This window comes from Myotis yumanensis, unplaced genomic scaffold (genome assembly GCF_028538775.1).
Source record: "Myotis yumanensis isolate MYYU_CA2020_CCGP unplaced genomic scaffold, mMyoYum1.0.hap1 SCAF_5, whole genome shotgun sequence".
Lineage (NCBI taxonomy): Eukaryota > Metazoa > Chordata > Mammalia > Chiroptera > Vespertilionidae > Myotis > Myotis yumanensis.
This window is the reverse complement of record NW_027223756.1, coordinates 1,372,277-1,382,659: the sequence shown is the minus strand read 5'-3', so window position 1 is coordinate 1,382,659 and position 10,383 is coordinate 1,372,277. Positions and strand designations below refer to the sequence as shown.

The 10,383-nt window shown below is 63.5% G+C and overlaps 1 protein-coding gene across 2 annotated transcripts in view; it reads left to right on the top strand.

The window, feature by feature from the left end:
* The first annotated feature begins 5,134 nt into the window (after positions 1-5,134).
* CARD11 (caspase recruitment domain family member 11) overlaps positions 5,135-10,383 on the top strand; it is a 68,596-nt gene continuing 63,347 nt past the window's right edge. For both annotated transcript variants that reach the window (XM_070414296.1, XM_070414294.1), the window contains exon 1: positions 5,135-5,357. The gene's annotated coding sequence lies outside the window, so the exon portion shown is untranslated. The remainder of the gene's footprint in view (positions 5,358-10,383) is intronic.

Genomic DNA, 10,383 nt, shown 5'->3' with positions numbered 1-10,383 from the left:
ACGTGTCCTCCTCCCGCCTGTAAACCGAGAGGCCGTTACCGAGAGCCAAGCGACCTCCTGTTACCGCGCGTCGGCCGTTTTTGTGCCCATCGGGGAGTTTTATTCATGTTTAAACTTTAAGACGGTGAGACCGAGGGCAGGTCCTAAGCTGTAATATTCTGTTTGGTAAGTACCCATTTTCGTTCAGACGGGAAGTCTTTTTCTGACTTTGAATGTCTTTAAAATTGAAATTCATTCTTTTTATAACTGATCATTATTTTCAAACCAAAAAAAACAAAACACAAATAACGATGTGTTGCCAACTCTTATATAACTAGGGGCCCAGTGCACGAATTCGTGCACCTTGAAAGGAACTGTGGGCCTCGAGGCTGCGGTGGGCACAGGGGTGGGTCTCGGCCCATCCTCTGCACCCCCGCCCAGGCCCTCCCACCGCGGCCCCGCGGCCCCCCGACCCCCTGTCTGCCGGCAACCCCACTCCCACCACCAACACTCCCAGGTGCTGACTGCACCAGCCCTGCTCACACCGTTGACGGCGTGAAGCAATTGAGGCTGGCGCCAGAAGTGGGTGCAAGAGGCGGCTGCTGGCCCCAATCGCCCCTCAGGAGCAGGGGGAGGTGGAGAAGCCCTCAAGGGCGATCGGGGCCAGCAGCCGCTACTCACGCCCACTGACGGTGCTGAGTGATTGGGGCTGGCGCAGGGGTGCCGGCAGCAAGTGTGAGCACCAGGCAGGGCCACAGTGCATGGGTACAAAGAGTTTTCAGTAACCACCAGAGGCTCACCCCGATGACAACGACCAGCGCCCCGCCTTGGTCTGGCGCCCCCGCTCACCTGCTCCACCCAACACCCACCATGTTCCGCACGCGTCCCCTGGTGGTCAGCACATATCATAGCGACGGGTTGTTCAGTTGTTTGGTTGTTCCACAGTTCGGTCTATTTACATATTCCCCTTTTATTATATAGGATTACAAGAGGCCCGATGCACGAAATTCGTGCAAGGCCCTCGCAGCCCCGGCTGCCTCATGGCCCCGCAGCCCTGCCCACTGGTTGTTCTGGAAGGTCGTTCTGCCATCCGGTCTAATTAGCATATTAGTTCTTTATTATATAGGATTCCTGAAAATAGTTTTGAACTAGAGGTTGTTAAAGTGCTCTGCCCTAGCTGTCAGTAGGAGGCGCCACTGCTGGCGTGGCCGTGGCGGGAAGGCCTGCCATGCCACAGGAGACACTGCCTGTCCCGGGGTGAGGCCCACCGGCCCAGCGGGTCCTAATCCTTATTGATAAAATGTGATTTATTTTTGTTGAGTTTACTGGGGTGACACCGGTTAACAATTAGACAGTTTCAGACGCACGAATCTACAGCACACTGTCTGGGCACCGGTCACCACCCAAGTCCAGTCTCCATCCCCTTTATCCCCCCGCACCCCCCCCTTCCTCCGAGCAATCACCACACCTCTGTCCGTGTCTGTGAGTCTTTCTCTTTTTTTCCCCTTTTTTGCTCAACCCTCCCACTCTCCCCACCCCCACCCCGGCTGCTCTAGGAGTCTGTCTCTATCTTGCTTGTTATGAGTGAACTCACATGGCTCTTGTCTTTCTCTGATGGCCTGTGTCACTCGGCATAGCGCCCTCCAGGCCCCTCCGTGCTGTCGCCGAGGGCGGGATTTCCTAGAGGAGCGGGTGAAGGGGCGGGGGTGCGTTTAACAGTGGGATACGACTCGGCCGTGAACAACACGAATGTACTTCATGTTTCTGGTCACGTCTGTTAACGCTGTATGGGCCCCTTCTCATCATTATTTCATATCAGCAGCCCCGGAGCTGTGCCTATATAGACCGTCACTGACACATGCTGTATGTGTGTGAGTGTGTGTGAGTATGAGTGTGTGTGTGAGTGTGTGTGTGAGTGTGTGTGAGTTTGTGTGTGTGTGCAAGTGTGCGTGTGTGTGTGAGTGTGTGCAAGTGTGTGAGTGGCTGTATGACTATGTGAGTGTGTGTGTGTGTGTGTGTGTGTGTGTGTGTTGTGTGGTTTGGTGGTGGTTTTGCTTTGCTTTTGCTCTGGGTGTGTCCACTGTTGCAGGCGCTCACGTGGACGCCTCGGACAGTGCCACGTGCAACCCTGCGGCCTGGACGGCAGGTAGGGTGCCGACCCATGTGCCGCCTCGGCCTCGGAACTGGGGCTGACACTGAACCTACAGACCGTTCCCCAGCAGCTTCTGTCATCAGATCCGCTGCAGTCGGCGGTCGGCTCTCCTCTCGCCTCCAGTCCTCCCTTTCCTGCTTCCACGCTCCCGTCTGACTTCCCTTCCCTCCTGTTCGCCCCCTCGCCTCACCCTTCACGCAGCTGTTACTCTCCCCCACGTTCTACACCCAGAACCGAGCCGTGGTGACGTGGACACTTCCCACGACACAGCTCCTCCATGAAGAAACTCAGTGCTCCCCACTCACACACACACACTCGCACGGCCTGCCTCCGTGGTTGAGCATTGATCTATGAACCAGGAGGTCACGGTTCGATTCCCGGTCAGGGCACAGGCCCGGGTTTCAGGGTCCCCAGTGTGGGGTGTGCTGGAGGCAGCCGATCCATGATTCTCTCTCATCATGGATGTTTCTATCTCTCTCTCCCTCTCCCTTCCTCTCTGAAATCAAAAAAGGTATATTTAAAAAAAGAAAGAAACTAAAGGTCAGAAACACGCATCCGCCCACACTCTCTGGGAGGTCACGGTCGGGGTGGGCGATCGCACTTCATGCCGGAGGGTGTGCGGGCGCGAAGGCGCAGCCCGGAGGGTTGGGTGCGCTCTCAGAAACGCAGGCTTCTGACTTGTCTGACGTACGTGCCACACCTTGGTGCCCACAGGGACAGTGCCGGGTGCGTCCACGGCGGGTGGGAGCTCCCCTCGCGCTGGAGTGGCCTGGCGGGCGGGCCCTCGGGAAGCTGACGGAGCGCCAGGCACACCCGCCAGGAGATGCCTCCTGGCCCAGCCCCTCGACGGTCTTAAGGTGCGAGTCCTCTGGCCTCGGCGCTGGTCTTTCTCAGGAGCCTGACTCCGGGCTCAGACGGGCCTTCCGGCGGCCTGGTGGCTCCGGGTGCTCTCGGCGCCGCGGGAGGGGCGCCCTGGGCGGCCTGGGAGGGATGAGCAGGCGGACCGGCTCCATCTTTAAACGGGGACCAGGCGCACAGGGCGCCCTGGAGCCTGGGAGGAAGGACTCCAAGGAGGTGGCCCCGGCGACTCAGAGCCTCCTCGGTCCCAGCTGCTACCTCCGCTCCCAAGACAGACGGAGCGTCCGTGACCACTTCCCACGCTCGCAGGCCGTCCTGACCGCAATCCCTCATCACTAGGCGGCGCCCGCACAGGCCCCACCGCACCGGCTGTGCGGCCCCGGCTGCCCTGATGCTGATGAAGTGTCTGCTGTCCTCCGTCCCCTCGGGAAGGAAACACGGGCCGAGAGCGCAGCTGCTGCGAATGGCTGAGTCCACGTTTTCTCCGCATCCACCTGCCCCACGCGCGGCGCCCAGGGGGCCCGCCGCCAGCCCTCGGTCCCACAGCAGCAGCGCCGCGGCCACCGGGTTCTGCACGTTTCTGCAGGACGCCCCCCTCAGCCCCGCGTGGAGGGGATGGTGTGTGCATGGTGTGTGTGCATGGTGTGTGTGCATGGTGTGTGTGCATGGTGTGTGTGCATGGTGTGTGTGCATGGTGTGTGTGCATGGTGTGTGTGCATGGTGTGCGTGCATGGATGTGTGTGCATGGTGTGTGTGCATGGTGTGCGTGCATGGATGTGTGTGCATGGTGTGTGTGCATGGTGTGTGTGCATGGATGTGTGTGCATGGTGTGCACGCATGGTGTGTGTGCATGGTGTGCACGCATGGTGTGTGCATGGTGTGTGTGCATGGTGTATGTGCGTGGATATGTGTGCATGGTGTGTGTGCATGGTGTGTGTGCATGGATGTGTGTGCATGGTGTGTGTGCATGGTGTGTGTGCATGGTGTGTGTGCATGGTGTGTGTGCATGGATGTGTGTGCATGGTGTGCACGCATGGTGTGTGCATGGTGTGTGTGCATGGATGTGTGTGCATGGTGTGCACGCATGGTGTGTGCATGGTGTGTGTGCATGGATGTGTGTGCATGGATGTGTGTGCATGGTGAGAAGCCGGCTCTCCAGGGCCACAGGGGGGCAGGCTCCTGAGGACACATGCACCCGCCTGCCCCGAGGGTCCCCGGGACCCAGGACTGCGGGCCGCGGCCCGGATGGGCTTGGCCCTCTCTCTCTGTGGGTTCCAGGGTTCATTCTGGACGCCTCGCAGGAAGCGCGCTCTGTCCGCCTGCTCACTGGCCGCCCCGCAGGAGCCAGGAGCCAGGGCCCTCGAGGCCCGCACGCGGAGTCACACCTTCTTGCTCGGCCATTCGGTTGACGGACTGTCTCCCTCCAGGACCCAAGGACCTCTCCCCAGACATCAGAGCAGGAAGCGGGAGGGGCTGTTCTCTGGGTGGGGGGGGGGGGGGGGCGGGCGAGGATGGTAAACTGAGGCAGGGTAGACCGCGAGGGACACGGGCCGTGGGAGGCCCAGAACCCGAGACCCCCTGGTGCCGGTGGGCCCAGGTGCACCCTCCGGACCTGCAGTGGGTCGGAGAGGGCGGCCGGCGGGCCCTCGGCGTGCCTGGGGGTAAAGTGCTAACAAGGACCACAGGCCCCAGTCGCCCTCACAGGCCCGTGGGGGGTTGGGGGGCAGAGAGGGGGGCGGGAGGGATGGCAGCCTCAGTCACCGGGACCCCTCCAGCGGGCGGAGGCCATGGGAGGCACGCGGCCCGGCCAGCCCCAGGGGCTGCTGGCTCACAGGTGAGGCGGGAGGAGGTCTGGGGTGTCCAGGCCGCAGGACTCATGCTCCCATCATTCTGGGGGCCCCTCCCACGGCCACACCCGCCTGCAGGTTTCAGAGCCGGGCAGGTGGCCGGCCACAGGGCTCACCGAGTGTCCACAGTGCCTGCCCCGGCCCCGCCCAGGGCCCACCCACCGCCTGCCGCCTGCTCCCGGGCCTGGGACCCAGCCCGCCCCTCCCCCCTTCCTTATCTCTTCTTCTAACATTTTGCATTTTAGTCTCATTTCCTGTCGGGTTTTGCATTTCCCTCCCCCGCCCTCCCGGTCTGTGACACACTTTCTCTTCTTTTTTCTCTTTAGTCGGACTCCTGGTGTCGGACTCCTGCCTCCCTGCCTCCGGGGCGCGCTGCCCCCCCACCCCCACCCCTGGCCCTGCAGCCCCCGGGCAGGCGCTGGACTGGACGGTGTGGCCAGGCCCAGGGCCGGGCCTCCGGGAGGAAGCCCGTGGCCTGCATGGAGGAGGTGCCCGCAGCTGGCAGAGCATGAGCGCCCCAGGTAGGCTCAGAGGACGTGCGGGGGTGGGGGGGCCGAGGGGGGAGTCGGGAGTCAGGGGACGCACTGGGGGAAAGAGCCTGGTCGTGGTGGGGGGAGTGACGGGGGCGGGGGGGGGGAGGTACTCGAGGGTACAGGGTCCCGGCCGGCCGGGATGCCTGGGTCCCTCAAGGGCTGTGGGCGGTGAGTGGCGGTGGGGGGTGGGGAGTGTCTGGCTCTGCTGGCCCAGTGCTGGGCCCCTTTGCTCCTCTCTCTCTCTCTCTCTCTCCATCTCTTCCCCCCCTTTCTCTGTCCCCCCTTCCAAGCCTTTCTCTTTCTTTCACTTTGCACCTCCCGGAGTCTCTGCGGTTCTCTGACCATCCGAGTGTCCACCGGGCAGAGTGCCAGCCCCTCAGAGGAGGGGTGACCCCGCAGAGCAGAGCGTCCCCGCACCTGCCCCCAGGGAGGGAGGGAGGAGGGAGGAAAAGAGCCTCTTCCACCACCTGAGGGGACAGGAAGTTCCCAGACCTCAGCCAGGCCTGACTCAGAGGCTCCAGAGAGCTGGGGCCTGGGGCGGAGGGGGGAGGCGGGTGACTGGATGCGAGGCTCTGGCCACAGGTGAGGTCCTCCTGGCCTGGGGGTCAGGCCCAGAGGAGATGGGCCGGTGCCCCCAGGCTCAGAGCGCCCAGGCCCCAGGGAGGGGGCCCCAGGTGTGGCCACGCGCGGGGAGCCTCCTGCTGACTGGGCCTGGGCCCGCCGACCTGGGCGCCTGCCTTCTCTCTAGGCCTCTGGCTTGTGGTTGAAAAAGTGTCCCCCGACATTCATGGCCCTGGAGGTGTCAGGTCCCCCCACAGGAAGCAGGAGGTGCTGGGGGTCCTAGGCCTCGGAGCGCCTGCTCCACGCGCGTCCAGCGCTGCAAACTCCGCGCACAATGAGGCGGGCAGGGCTGGGCAAGCGCTCTCCTCCGCCTGAGTCTCCATCCCCCGGCCCCCTTCCCTCCCCCCTCCGGCTGTGGGTGGTGCTGTGGCCGGGTGGCCTAGGGCAGGGACCCGCCCAGCCTCCTGCCAGCACAGCGTGGATCTATGAGCGCCCACGGCCCACAGTCCTGGCTGCACGGAGGGTCCCCGGGTGCGTTTGTAAATGGTGGTAAAATGCACATAACGTAGACGTTACCCTCTGATCCCCACAAGGTGCAGGGTGGCCCGGCTCCTCGCCATGTGCCGCCACCCCCACCTCCACCTCCCGCCCCAGCCCACCCTCCACTGGGCCTGTGAGTCGGCCGCCTCAGGGACCCAGGGAGGTGGACAGTGACTGTCCTTCTGGGACGGCTGGTCTCCCTGAGAGTCACTCCAGGCCCCTCCACGGGGAGCAGGTGTCAGTCTCCTTCCTTTTCTGGCTCCTCCTCCTCCTCCTCCTCCTCCTCCTATGTCCTCCTGTGTCCTCCTCCTATGTCCTCCTCCTCCTCCTCCTCCTCCTATGTCCTCCTGTGTCCTCCTCCTCCTCCTCCTCCTCCTCCTATGTCCTCCTATGTCCTCCTCCTCCTCCTCCTCCTCCTCCTATGTCCTCCTGTGTCCTCCTCCTATGTCCTCCTCCTCCTCCTCCTCCTCCTCCTATGTCCTCCTGTGTCCTCCTCCTCCTCCTCCTCCTCCTATGTCCTCCTCCTCCTCCTCCTATGTCCTCCTCCTCCTCCTCCTCCTATGTCCTCCTATGTCCTCCTCCTCCTCCTCCTCCTCCTATGTCCTCCTGTGTCCTCCTCCTATGTCCTCCTCCTCCTCCTCCTCCTCCTCCTATGTCCTCCTATGTCCTCCTCCTCCTCCTCTTATGTCCTCCTCCTCCTCCTCCTCCTCCTATGTCCTCCTGTGTCCTCCTCCTCCTCCTCCTATGTCCTCCTATGTCCTCCTCCTCCTCCTCCTATGTCCTCCTCCTCCTCCTCCGACCTCCTATGTCCTCCTATGTCCTCCTCCTCCTCCTATGTCCTCCTCCTCCTCCTATGTCCTCCTGTGTCCTCCTCCTCCTCCTCCTCCTCCTCCTCCTCCTCCGACCTCCTATGTCCTCCTCCTCCTCCTCCTCCTCCTCCTCCTCCTCCTCCGCTTCCCCATGCGGCACTCGTCCTCCCGCAACGAGCCGTGCTGCCCAGGACGGAAGGGCCGTGCGGGTCAGGGTGGGCGGGCGGGGAGGAGGTGCCACCTCAGGCATAAAGGCCCGGTCGGGCCCCGACATCCAGGGGATGGTGATGAAGAGGAGGGTGGACCGCGGAGCACGGAGCCTCCTCAAGTCGGTTCAGAACCAGCTGATCTGCCCTGGACAGTGTGGCTCAGTGGATAGAGCGGCGACCCGCAGACTGAAGGGTCCCGGGTTCGATTCCGGTCCAGGGCACGCACCTTGGTTGCAGGTTCCCCGGCCCTGGTCGGGGTGCGTGCAGGAGGCAATCCATCGACGTCTCTCACATCGATGTTTCTCTGTCTCTCCCTCTCTCTCCCTCTCTCCCTAAAAACCAATGGGAAAATATCCTCGGTGAGGATTTTTTTAAAAACGAGCAGCCTCTGCTCTGCTGGGCCTTGACCCGGGGCCCCTGGGAGTGGGACGGGGTGAAGCCCCACATGGCCAGCGCCCCCCAAAGGCCCCCAACACTGCTGCCTGCTGCGTTTGCACGACCAGGTCGTTAAAACTCGTGTTTTAAAAAAACGGTCAGACCCAGGGGAGGCGGCCATGGGCGGTCCGAGCTCCACCTCGGGGTCTGAGGCCGAGGGGGAGGGGGAAGGCGCTCACGCTGTGGCCGCGGACGCGGGTTCAAGGCGCCCCTGCTCCTCTGTGCTCATCCTTGACCTTGGACAGGCTGTGCCCACCCAGCTCCCCAGGAACCCTTCTTCCACTGCGGCCGGATGCTGGGGTCGGTCATTGTCGGGCCTGTCGGCTACGCCACGTGTAAGAGGAACGCGAGATGTTGCCTGTCACTCCCTGTGCTGTCCTCCCAAGACCTGCGGGGGGGGTGGGGGGGGACGAGAGGTCGGACGGAGAGTCCCGCCAGGGCCGGAGTGCGGCTCCCCACTGTCCGAGCGCCCGGCCGCCAGGCCTGCATCCCTGCCTGGTTCAGGTCCGGTTGGTCCCGGTCCAGGTGATTCAGGTACAGTTTGTCCATTTGGTAGGTCCAGGTCTGGTTGGTCCCAGTCCTGTTGGTCCTGGTCTGGTTGGTTCAGGTCCAGTGGGTCCAGGTCCGGTTTGTTCAGGTCGGGTTGGTCCGGTCCAGTTGATTCAGGTCCGGTTGGTCCAGGCAGCACACCTGGTTGGGCCAGGCAGCGGGGGTCCTTGGGCTGTGGCTGCTCGAGGCTCACAGAGGACAGTGGTCGCTGTCCGGTTGTGGACGGGGTGTCGGTGGCCCTGTCCTCTCTGCTCAGCTCGGGCTCAGCTCTCGCCTCCCTGCTCCGTCCTGTGCTCGGGCTCCCCCAGGCGCACCTGCTCGGTCATCCTCCTGCTCCTCCTGGCTGTCACGTGGTCACGGCTGCATACAAACAGGGGGGGGGGGGGGGGTACTGGGCCAGAGGCGAAAACACAGGCCGAGCCGCCGGGCCCCTGGCCTCAGGCAGCCGCTTGCAGAGTCGGGGAGTCCTACCCACACACCCTGCTCCAGGCGACATGTGCGCAGAGCGTGTGTGTCCCCCACCCAGCTCGGCACGCCTCACTCAGAGGGAACAGGGAAGTCGCCAGGGACCTGCGTCTCTCACCTGTCAGCCTGGCGGCGTCCAAAGGTGTGATGGGACCTGGTGCTGGCGGGGGAGGGGCAGGGCGCCGCACGCCTCGCTTTGGCGACGGGCACTTACCCCGCGATAACGGGGAACCCGGGCGGGGAGCCCCGCCTGCACGCGGTGTTTCCAGGGAAGCCGGGAGCCACACAGACGCTCCTGAGGGCAGCGCGACCCCGGCAGCAGGGCTCCGTGAGGCCACTACCGCGCGAGCGGAGACGGGACTGACCGGGATGCACACGGGAGTGTCTGGGAGGAGCCGGACAGAGAACTGCTTCTCATAGGACGTCCGGGGCGTGGGGCTCGGAGGCTGGGCCCGAGGGAGGAGTCGGGGTGTCTGGCTGGTTCGTGCCACGAGCCTCCTCTTTATGAGTAAGAAGCAGCGGGAACGGCGAGGCCGAGAAGAGCGTGGCCGGGCCGCGTGGCTCGGTGGCTGAGCGATGACGGATGAACCAGGAGGTCACGGTTTGATTCCCCGTCAGGGCCCAGGCCCGGGTTGCGGGCTGGATCCCCAGCAGGGGGCGCGCAGGAGGCAGCCGATCAGTGGTTCTCTCTCATTGATGTTTCTCTCTCCCTCTCCCTTCCTCTCTGAGATCCATAAACATCTTTTTCTTAAAAACAAAGAAAGGACAGTGCGGCCGGGGTGGGTGCCCCGTCTCCGGCTGCCACCCCAGTTCTGGGTGGGCTGGTCCCACTTGAAGGACAAGTTCGCTGGTCGTAGCTCCCGAGTCCAGCGTCCCCGTCAGAGAGATCCCGGGGAGGGGGGGGGAGTCCGCTCTGGTGGGGGAGCCCCTGAGCCGGTGCACAGCACACTCCCCTCCGATGTGTCTGGTGGGAGGGGGCCTCACGGCCTGTCCCAGTCGCCCCTCCCCACCTGCCCTTGACCCTCACATACACGGAACCCCACGCGTGTTCTCTCGTCTCCCGCCTGAGTTCCCTGCATGTTGTGTGTAGCAGTCAGTCACGGGGTTCTCCTTGCTGCACAGGATTGCGCCGACGAATCCACCACAATCACTCACCACCTGCCCCGGACACGCCCGTGTGGGTCCCGTGCGCGGCTGTCGGTGACGCTGCTGAACACTCGCGCAGGAGTCCCGGCGCCGCGCCCACTGTCTAACCCGAGGGCACAAGCCCCGTGCGGCGCGGCCCGGGTTCGGTGAACGGTGATTTCAGGGGATGGAGGTCGGTGAAGTGAAACCGCCTTCCATCAGCATCAGGGCCCGTCCCGGCGGCTACGTAGGGTTGTGTGACTCACTGACGTTCGCTACAAAGAAACGGCCCAGGTCGTTTTAAATGGGTCCAGGTCCGGT